Source organism: Pinus tabuliformis, chromosome 7, assembly GCF_031772625.1.
Source record: "Pinus tabuliformis cultivar Carrire ecotype Pingquan chromosome 7, CPIR1, whole genome shotgun sequence".
In the NCBI taxonomy this organism is placed as follows: Eukaryota; Viridiplantae; Streptophyta; class Pinopsida; order Pinales; family Pinaceae; genus Pinus; species Pinus tabuliformis.
Window position 1 is genome coordinate 1387814798 of NC_142293.1, and position 9143 is coordinate 1387823940.

At 38.5% G+C, this 9143-nt stretch overlaps 1 pseudogene; it reads left to right on the forward strand.

Annotated features, from left to right (window-relative positions):
* Positions 1–7062: 7062 nt before the first annotated feature.
* On the forward strand, positions 7063–8649 carry LOC149252825 (AAA-ATPase At4g25835 pseudogene; annotated as a pseudogene).
* Positions 8650–9143: the final 494 nt, after the last annotated feature.

Genomic DNA, 9143 nt, shown 5'->3' on the forward strand with positions numbered 1-9143 from the left:
GTTAGTCTCAAGGAAACAATTCCTAAAAATCATATCAGCAAAATCAAGAGGCTTGTTGTGGCCCTCAAATGGTGTCACGATGTGTTTCATGTACGACTCAATGTTCACTCGAATATGATTATTCTTGCCCTTATATGGAAGCCATAAATGTGACTAGTCCATTGCAAAATACCCTTGCAATTTGCTAGACGATTCTCTGATAAGAAGCCCACCATATGCTTCTGGTATGTACACAATTAAAATATTTATGCATTGGTGAAATTGATCATATTTTGATAATTTGATAAGCACATTCCTAAGATCACCAATGCCCTGGACAAGAGACCTCTCCAACTGAATAATTTGTGCATCGATTTTCTCCATTTTGCATTTATTTTATTTTCTATAGGTAAAGAAATTAGATTTATAGATGAACCAGAGTCTACTAAACAATTTTGGATGTTATAATTGAAAATTTCAAACGTTAATAAAAAAAAGTGTGCAGAGTGTTAGCTTCTAATGTTAAAGAATTCACTACAAATTCAAGGGAACTAGAAGATTTGCCTTCCTGACACCTTTTGAGAATATGAAGCTATATCACCCGTTGAAGGATGTGAAAAGGTCTAGACAATAAGCTCACATTATCCTGCAATATTTGTGAGCTCATAGATAGAAATGTTGGCTCATGTCTTCTTCATATCTTCCATTATCTTATAATCAATAGATTCACCAATAGCACGCAATGTTGAAGTGTTTGGAGGAGTGGGTTTATTCGACACTTATGAAGTGCTGGACTTACCCTTACTGTTGGAGGAAGTGTTCTTGGACTTATTTGCATCTCCAAACTTACTTTGTGCATTTTGAGCAGGATTTAAGGGTGGTGATATTCTTCTTAGAAACTTCTCTTTTAATTTTTGTCTTGTCAATTCCTCTTCAGAGATGAGCCCTTCACTCCTTAAACTGTATTGATCATTTTTGTTTTGAGGGGGGGGCTCATTATTTTGTGGTTATTCAACATTCTTCTTGTCAACGTTGTAGATACAGTGATATGCATTCACTACTTGTCCAACACTTTTACTTTCTTCAGCTACTGAAGATTCTTCTATTTTTTTTGTTTGTTATGTCTGCTCATCTGCTAATAGAGTATCCACAATGTGTGTAGCCAACATGTTCATGTTGTGATTAAACTAAGGGAATTCCTTTTCTGAATGTTATTCTTGATGGAAATAACAATAATTATCCATGCCAATACTTTCTATATTCATCACAACATTCAATTTTTGTGTAGACTTGGCGTGTTGAATGTTGTTGTTACTATTACTCCTTTGAAAAGGGAAGGACTTGGGGGGCTTGCTACTAGTCAAAGTCTCGCTTGACCTCTTCTTTAGCTTTGATATTTCAATGATGATTATCTTCACCATCCTGGTCAAGATTTCGATGTTTGATGCTTCCTTTTCTTTAGATTTACTAGAAGAAGGTTGTGACTTCATACTAGTTTCTTTGGATTCCTTTCATTCGTCATCATCCATAATAACTCCAATCGCACGCAAGTCCTCCTCGATGGGAATCACTTCCGAAAATTTTAATGCTAATGTCGCCTTTGTGGCTCTTTTCACGAATTGGGAAATGATGGTGGGGAAGGCAATTGTGTAATAATCAATAGTTATTGAATCATGTGGTTGCATGCTCGGGGGAAACTTATTCAGTATACAATTAAATTTTTTATTAAAATATTTTACTTTCTCTTTTTCCCCATATTGATGCTTCCAAGCTCCTTGAGTAACATGGCATGAGTCTTCTCATCAACAAACTTCCCGAGAAACAAATTTTCAAACTCCCTCCATGTAAGGATTGAATTGACGGGAAAACTGTGGTACCATGTTGTTTCTCTGCCTTCTAATGTATAAGGGAAACGTCTATAGGAAACATCATTATGCCTCACCTCCAATATTCATAGATGCATGTAAGAATCATTGAGGTGATCTTCTGCCTTTGTCTTCTTATCTGGATTATATTTTTAAAGAAAATTTTATGGATGTCTTGGAATCTTATATAAATTTGTCCAGAAGAGCAAGAGGCCCTTGGGCCGTCCAATCCAAATATTGGTCAACCATGTTCTCGTCTTTGTGTTCTTACTCCTTATTAGAATTTAAGGAATATTCACCATCTAATTCATCAAAGAGGTCATAAAAAAGAACATCTATGTCATTCTCGTACCCTTCGTGAAAAGGTGGAAGATGATCTTGATGTTCTGTATCGTCTGTGGATTCTACCAACTCCTTAAGAGTGGCAAAGACCAAATCTTCCACTGTAGAAACTAATATACCGATACTAGTTGTTTCTTCTTTCTTCCAAAAATATGAAAGATTCTACGCTCCAAGAATTAATCTGATACCCTTAGCATACTGATAGGTTATGGGTCAAATTTCTCGGATCTACTCGTAGGTTACCACGCAAGTTGGTTCTGAGCCAGGCTATAAAGTTCCTCCTGCTTTAGGAATCAAAGTTGGAATGGTGCTCAAAATGTTGCTACATTGTCTAGAAGAATAATGATTTGGTCATGTGGAGTTATCAACCATGAAAAAATGGTTTCCCTCCTTCCAGTTGTAGAATGTTGATGGCACTAGAAATTGCCAACATCCAGGGGATCTCCCCAAGATAAGGTCCCAACTAGACCTCACACCAGTTGGTGTAGGAGTCCCATTCGGAATATGACATGACTGCCATTTATTTAAAGATATGCCTTGGGTTTATCTATCAGCACGAGAGAGAAGTGCAAATTTCCTTTTAAATGAGCAAGGTAGTGCACATTGTGATTGTTCGATTGAAAATGTATCAAGGTTCTCTTACTGCAAAGGGGAAAATGAATCAAGTCGCTAACACAGGAGTAATAGTACTACCCTAATGGAGACACACGTAAAAGAGAATGGTTCGTCTAACATCAAGTGAAATAATTCACAAGGATGCAACGATCATTATAAACATAAAAAAACATTTCCAATAAGAATCACTTAGGTCATTGAAATAGTTAAATTACTCCGGTACTAATGAAAGCATACATGAACCATAAAAATTCAAAGACTAGTATGAGAAACATTCACAATTCATGTGTGAAAACATGCTAGCATGAAAAGCTTAAATATTAAGAAAAACTGCCAAGATACATAAATACAATGAACACTTCTCGCTCCAATAGTGGAGCATTAGAGTGGCTACTTACTCCCCAAAAGTACTAACTCTGTCTCTGTAATGCCTTGTCGGAGAATCCAAGGTTAAAATTCCTTTACATGAGAAATGAGGATCTATTTATAGCTTCAGTCATGACCTTTCACATCCTCTTGAATCTTGACCTTTTAACTTCTGGTGACCATTGGAATTCTACAACCTTTCGAATTCCAAATGAATTTTGGAATTACATTTGAATTTTGATATTAAATTTCTTTTGGAATTCCATGACTCTTTAGTTCATACATGACTCTTGGTCTTCCACTTATTTGTCTTTTACAATGAGTACAATAATACACCATGACTTCCAAATCATCGTGTGATGAGACATAACATGTCACTATCATTGATGACTTGGACTGATAGTGACTGATGACATGGACTTTATCAGTGGTGACATGGTTTACAACTTTATCTTTACTCATCATGCCACTTCAATCGTTGATGTGTCGTACCATCTAAAGGGTCTCTAATCAAATGGAGCCTTCAGCGTGCTTTGATTATCAAGATTCAAGTGGGTTCTTTTTTCTTTTGGAGCTTAATTTTTTTGTTCTCCTTCCTTAATATTCCTCATGTGTGTTTTCCACGATGTTTCTAGAATACCTGTATCTACAAAACTCTCATGAAGAACAACCATCAGCCTAAAAATCTCCTATTCTACCATGTTTCATGCATATCTTCTATTTGTACCTTTTCGGTGGACTCAAGAGGGACAAAAGGGGCTTCATGGCACATGGACACACTTTCAAAGGATGAACGGTTGAAGAGGGAAGGCTTTGGGGCTTTTTCATGTGCCCACGTGCTCAAAATAAGGGGAAAATCAAGGCAAGCCACATGGCACAAGTCCGCAGGACGAAGGGGGAGACTTTGGGCTTCCTAAGTGTGTTGTGTGCTCAAGGGTGAGATGGAGGGCGTAGGGCGCACTCCTAAAGGCTGAAGGATGAAGGCTTTAAGGCTTCAGGGTGTGCTCATGCACTCAGGGGGTCCAGGAGTGCACATTACGCCCTTTTGAAGGCTAAAGGCTAATGCTTTGCGCCTTCAGTGTGCACTCATGCACTCAAAGGGTCCAAGAGGGTGCATGGTACATTAGTGAAGGTTGAAGGGTGAAGCTTAAGGCCTTCAGGGTGTGCATATCCCCTCATGGAGGGAACACTTATTTGAGTTGAAGGAGTACGCTCAAGAAAGACTTAGTCTTTGGGATGGTGCAATTTAGAGTAACGAAGGGGAAGAGGGTTAAGGAATGTGCCTTGTGCCCTTGGAGGGTGCATGGTACACTATGAATAATGAAGGATTCCTCATCAAGGCTTCAATATGTGATCATGCGCTCTTGGACTTAATGAGTCCACGTTGGAACCAAAGATTTGTTTAAGTATGGAATATGAAGCAAGGTGTGAACGGGATGAGTTTAGACGTAGAACCATGTGTGATGCATACCAAATCACGAAGAAAACTTATAAAAACTTAAGAAAGGATGAATATACATAAAACACCACTTTATTCACATTTTCTAAGTGCATAAAGTTTAGTGTGCGTGATTGCAACCCAAGAGTGTCGTTTTGTGACAAAAAAGATATTATGAACATGAACTGCATCGCAAGATGTTTTGATGAATGTGACAACACTTGAGACCATTCAAAGACACTTGAAACACACAAAATAACACGAAACGACATCTCGTGATCAAAGCGACTCTAGATTCGACAGTGATAGTAGGCTCCAAAATTCAAATGTAGCGAAATTTTGGAGGGTGTTGTTGCAATGATAACATCACCTTAGGATGCAATATGATGAGTGTATAGAAGATTTTCTTGATCGCTTTCTCCATATTCGTTATGAATTTTCTGTGGAAGATGTTGATTAAGATTTTTTGAATGAAAAGTTTCATTATTTAGTTAACATTTATTTACAACCATCTGAATTTGAATCATCTCTGAGTCTCCCAACTTTTCTTGATGTTGGGACACTTAAAGTTTCAAAGGATGAACCTACTCTCCCTTTTTTCTTCCCCCCCATCATTTTCCTTTAGTCTCATGTACTAGTGTGGAGGCTAGAGAACATGAAAATCAGATTGTTGATTCACCTGTTCCACCTCCACCTTCCTCTCATATTCATGATATTGATGTGGATAAGTTAAATCTTGAATCTTCTCTAATTGACGATATTTCTTTTTCAATATCTACCTCTTGTCCTCTATCATCTAAACCTTATGATCCTCTTTGTCTTGATTCTCCTCATTAATTTGTTTCAACGATACTTTTTCATATTCTCTTAATTCTTAATCTACCGGTTTAAGTGGTGGTCAAGTACATGAGGGTGGCATCACTCAAATAGAGGACCAAAAGGGCAAATATGTTTTTCATGATAGTTATGTGTGGGATTTGTATTTTTAACAAGAATCAATTATAACTGACGATCCTCCATTCGATTTTTCCACTTCCGCTTCAGCCTTATCATATTTTTAATCATTTCCTAATATGTTTACTCAATCCTTTACACCAACTTTTTCTTTAAATGTTCTTGATCCTTTTTCTGTTGGTTCCAATCTCAAATAGGTATTGAATGGTGTTGATTTTCAGTGTGAAGAGGAGAAGCATAAATATTCTTTTTCATGTTTTCTTTAATTATCATATATTTTTTGGTGGGAGGTTATATATAACAATAAATAGAAATGGAAATTATAATTTTTTAGTCTTTCATTCTTACAAGTGAAGGTATAGGGAATCGATACTGAAAGTGGGTTTTGGATCTTTCTACTCATAGTCATCAATCTTTAACTATAACATTAAATCACATTAATCAAACATAACTATAACATTAAATCAAGTATTCAACAAAATAACACATCATTATAACTTTATTATTAAATATTATAAAATGGTGTGCATGGCATTAAAAGAGTATGGAACTTAGAACTTTCTATTAAACAGATACAAGGAAAAATGGAGTTAATGAGGCACTTGAGGACGGATTGTACCTTCAAATATGAGTAATAGAGAATGATATCTCTATTAAATACTAGAAAATGGTTGAACATATTGATAAAATCATAAAGACATGTTAAAAGAGAAATGAAATCTCTATTTCTAGAAATAAATATGATGAAAATGTTAATAAAATCTTAACTAAAGGCTTAATTCTATATTAAACTCACTAAAATATCATTACACTAAAGCGATATTTACTTTACATTTCCTAAACAAGACATTAGTGGATATATTGGACTTTTTACTTCCAATAGATATTGGTAGTTGTATTGGACTTTTTAATTGGACATGTAGACACCTTTACTTCAAGACTTTTTATCCTTTTCGCACAAGAGGAGGAAAGTGAAAGGCTCAACAAAGAAGTATAGTTTTATAAGAATACCATGGATTTAAGAGTAAAAGGCTCAATAGATAACTATTGATTTATAAGAATACCACGGATTTATAAGAAATTCTTTACATTAATTACCTAAAATAATTTCCATTCCACTTGTAACGTACCCGTAAAATGGGAGTGTTTGGAAAGAAGAGTAGGTTTACAGTGCAATCGATCCATCCATGTTCCACGGAAAATAAAAAAACATATTCATAATCACAGACACCGTAACTAAAGTCGAAAGTTGATAAAGGCAGCCATGGGAGTTCTGAGATTAAAAAAAATTATTGTCCTCAGAGACGCATATGATCTGATCGAGAGTAGGACCGCTATCATGACAGCACATCCAATAGTTACTCGGGCTTTCCAAAAGCTGTCCATGGCAGCTATCCTTCTCGCCGACCTAACGATTTATACTTCTACAAAATACCGGGTTACGAAGTTCAATGTCTGTTTCAACAATTTGCAGGTCTGATATAACAAAGAATGCCACGCGACATGACGATCTGGGGACAAATCTGGTCACTTGTAGGGCTTTTGACAGTAATCCATAATGCATTACCTACACAGGTACGCCGTTTGTTACAGGGATGGTGGAATTCTCTCAAGGATTTCTACAGTCCAAACTCGTATCTGGAGATTCCAGAATTCAATGGCTACTCTTGCGGCGTAGAGGTGAACGAGCTCTACAGAAACGTGCAGCTCTATCTCAGCAGCCTCGATGTGGCTGCCCATTCCAGGAGAGTGACCGTCGCCAGGGCCAAAAACATTACGTGCCTGTCCTTCACACCCGCCGCGAACCACACCATGGAAGACACCTTCCGCGGATCGAAGCTCTGGTGGACGCATCGTGTGGAGACGCCGGGTGACGATTTACTCGAGGAAAGGCGGAGCTTCACGCTCAAAATCAAGAAACGAGACCGAGCCGGGGTGCTCTCGGCTTACCTACGGCATTTGGAGAAACAAGCGGAGGACTTCGATAGCCGGAGCCGCGACCGGAAGCTATATACCAATAACGGCTACGGGTCCCGTGACTGCCGGTGGACTGCGGTGCCGTTCAGGCACCCGGCCACGTTCTCTACGCTGGCGCTCGACCCGGAGCTGAAGGAAAATATCAAGGCGGACCTCGATTTGTTCGGGCAGGGTAAAGAGTTTTATCACCGCGTCGGGCGGCCCTGGAAACGTGGGTATCTTCTCCATGGCCCGCCCGGAACCGGCAAATCGAGCCTGATCGCCGCCATGGCGAATTACCTTCACTACGATGTGTACGACCTGGAATTGGCGAAAGTGACAGACAATTCCGAGCTCAGGGCGCTTCTGATCCAAACGGCGAACAAATCCATGATCGTCATAGAGGACATCGATTGCTCAACCCATCTCTCGGAGCGGGCACCCACCAGGCGTGTTCCAGCTGCAACCCGAAACGAGAGCAGAAAATGGGTCGATTTTTCTGATGATCAAGACGATACCCGCGTGACGCTCTCGGGTCTGCTCAATTTCACGGACGGGCTCTGGTCGTGCTGTGGCGAGGAGCGCATCATAGTCTTCACCACGAATCACAACAACAATATCGATCCGGCGCTCGTCCGGTCCGGCAGAATGGACATGCATATCCTGCTGTCCACCGCTGGATTCCCGGCTTTCAAATGCCTGGCGTTCAATTATTTGGGAATCGAAGATCACGAGCTGTTCTCCATAGTTGAGCAGAGCATACAGGCCGGGGGAGCCTTGACACCTGCAGAGATTAGCGAAATTCTGATAAAGAATAAGGACGACCCGCATAATGCATTGAAGGCCGTGGTTTTTGCTCTTCATCACAGTATTGCCAGAAAGGAAATCGCTGAGGATGAGGGCGACAAAAGCTGCCCTTCGGTGGAGAAAATAGAGAAGGGGCATGCGGTTAAGTTGTTGAGAAGTGGTTCGGGCTTAGAAGTCGATCGGCATTCTGAGAAGAGTAATGAGAATGGGCAATTTAAGAGATCAAAGTCAGAAAAACCCATTGCAACTTGGCAGAAAAAGGTACGCTATATGATCAGAATGAAGAGGCTGTCGCAGCATAGCATGGATCATCTGATTTTTTCATAGAAAAAGAGGCGAACGCGCACCATAGATCTTTCATCTGAAATCCAATTCAAAGGCTTCTGTAACTTTCATTCCACAGCATGGTTTTTTTCCACATTAATCTTATTACTTATATTGTGATAGTTACACCTGAGATGTAACCACGCAGTAACCATGGTCTGCATTGATGTCAATCTGTGTGGAATGTCAATGGTGTCAAATTTATATCAGTTAATGTATAGGTAAATATTTGGGATCGGGTATGTTGTAATTATATAGAATAAGTTTTCAAAATTATTGATGTCTTCTTAATTTAAATGAACGACCTTTATCAAATTTCTGTTTGTTTATAAAAAAAAATTCAAAGAGTAGGTAAATTAATTACTTATTATTTTTAAAATTAATTATTAGCAAAGATTTATTTTAAGAATAGATCTAATATGAGTCTAAAGGTATAAAAAAAAATTATCTGTAATTTTTTTATTTTTAAAGTGTAAAATACAATGTGTTTTTTTCCA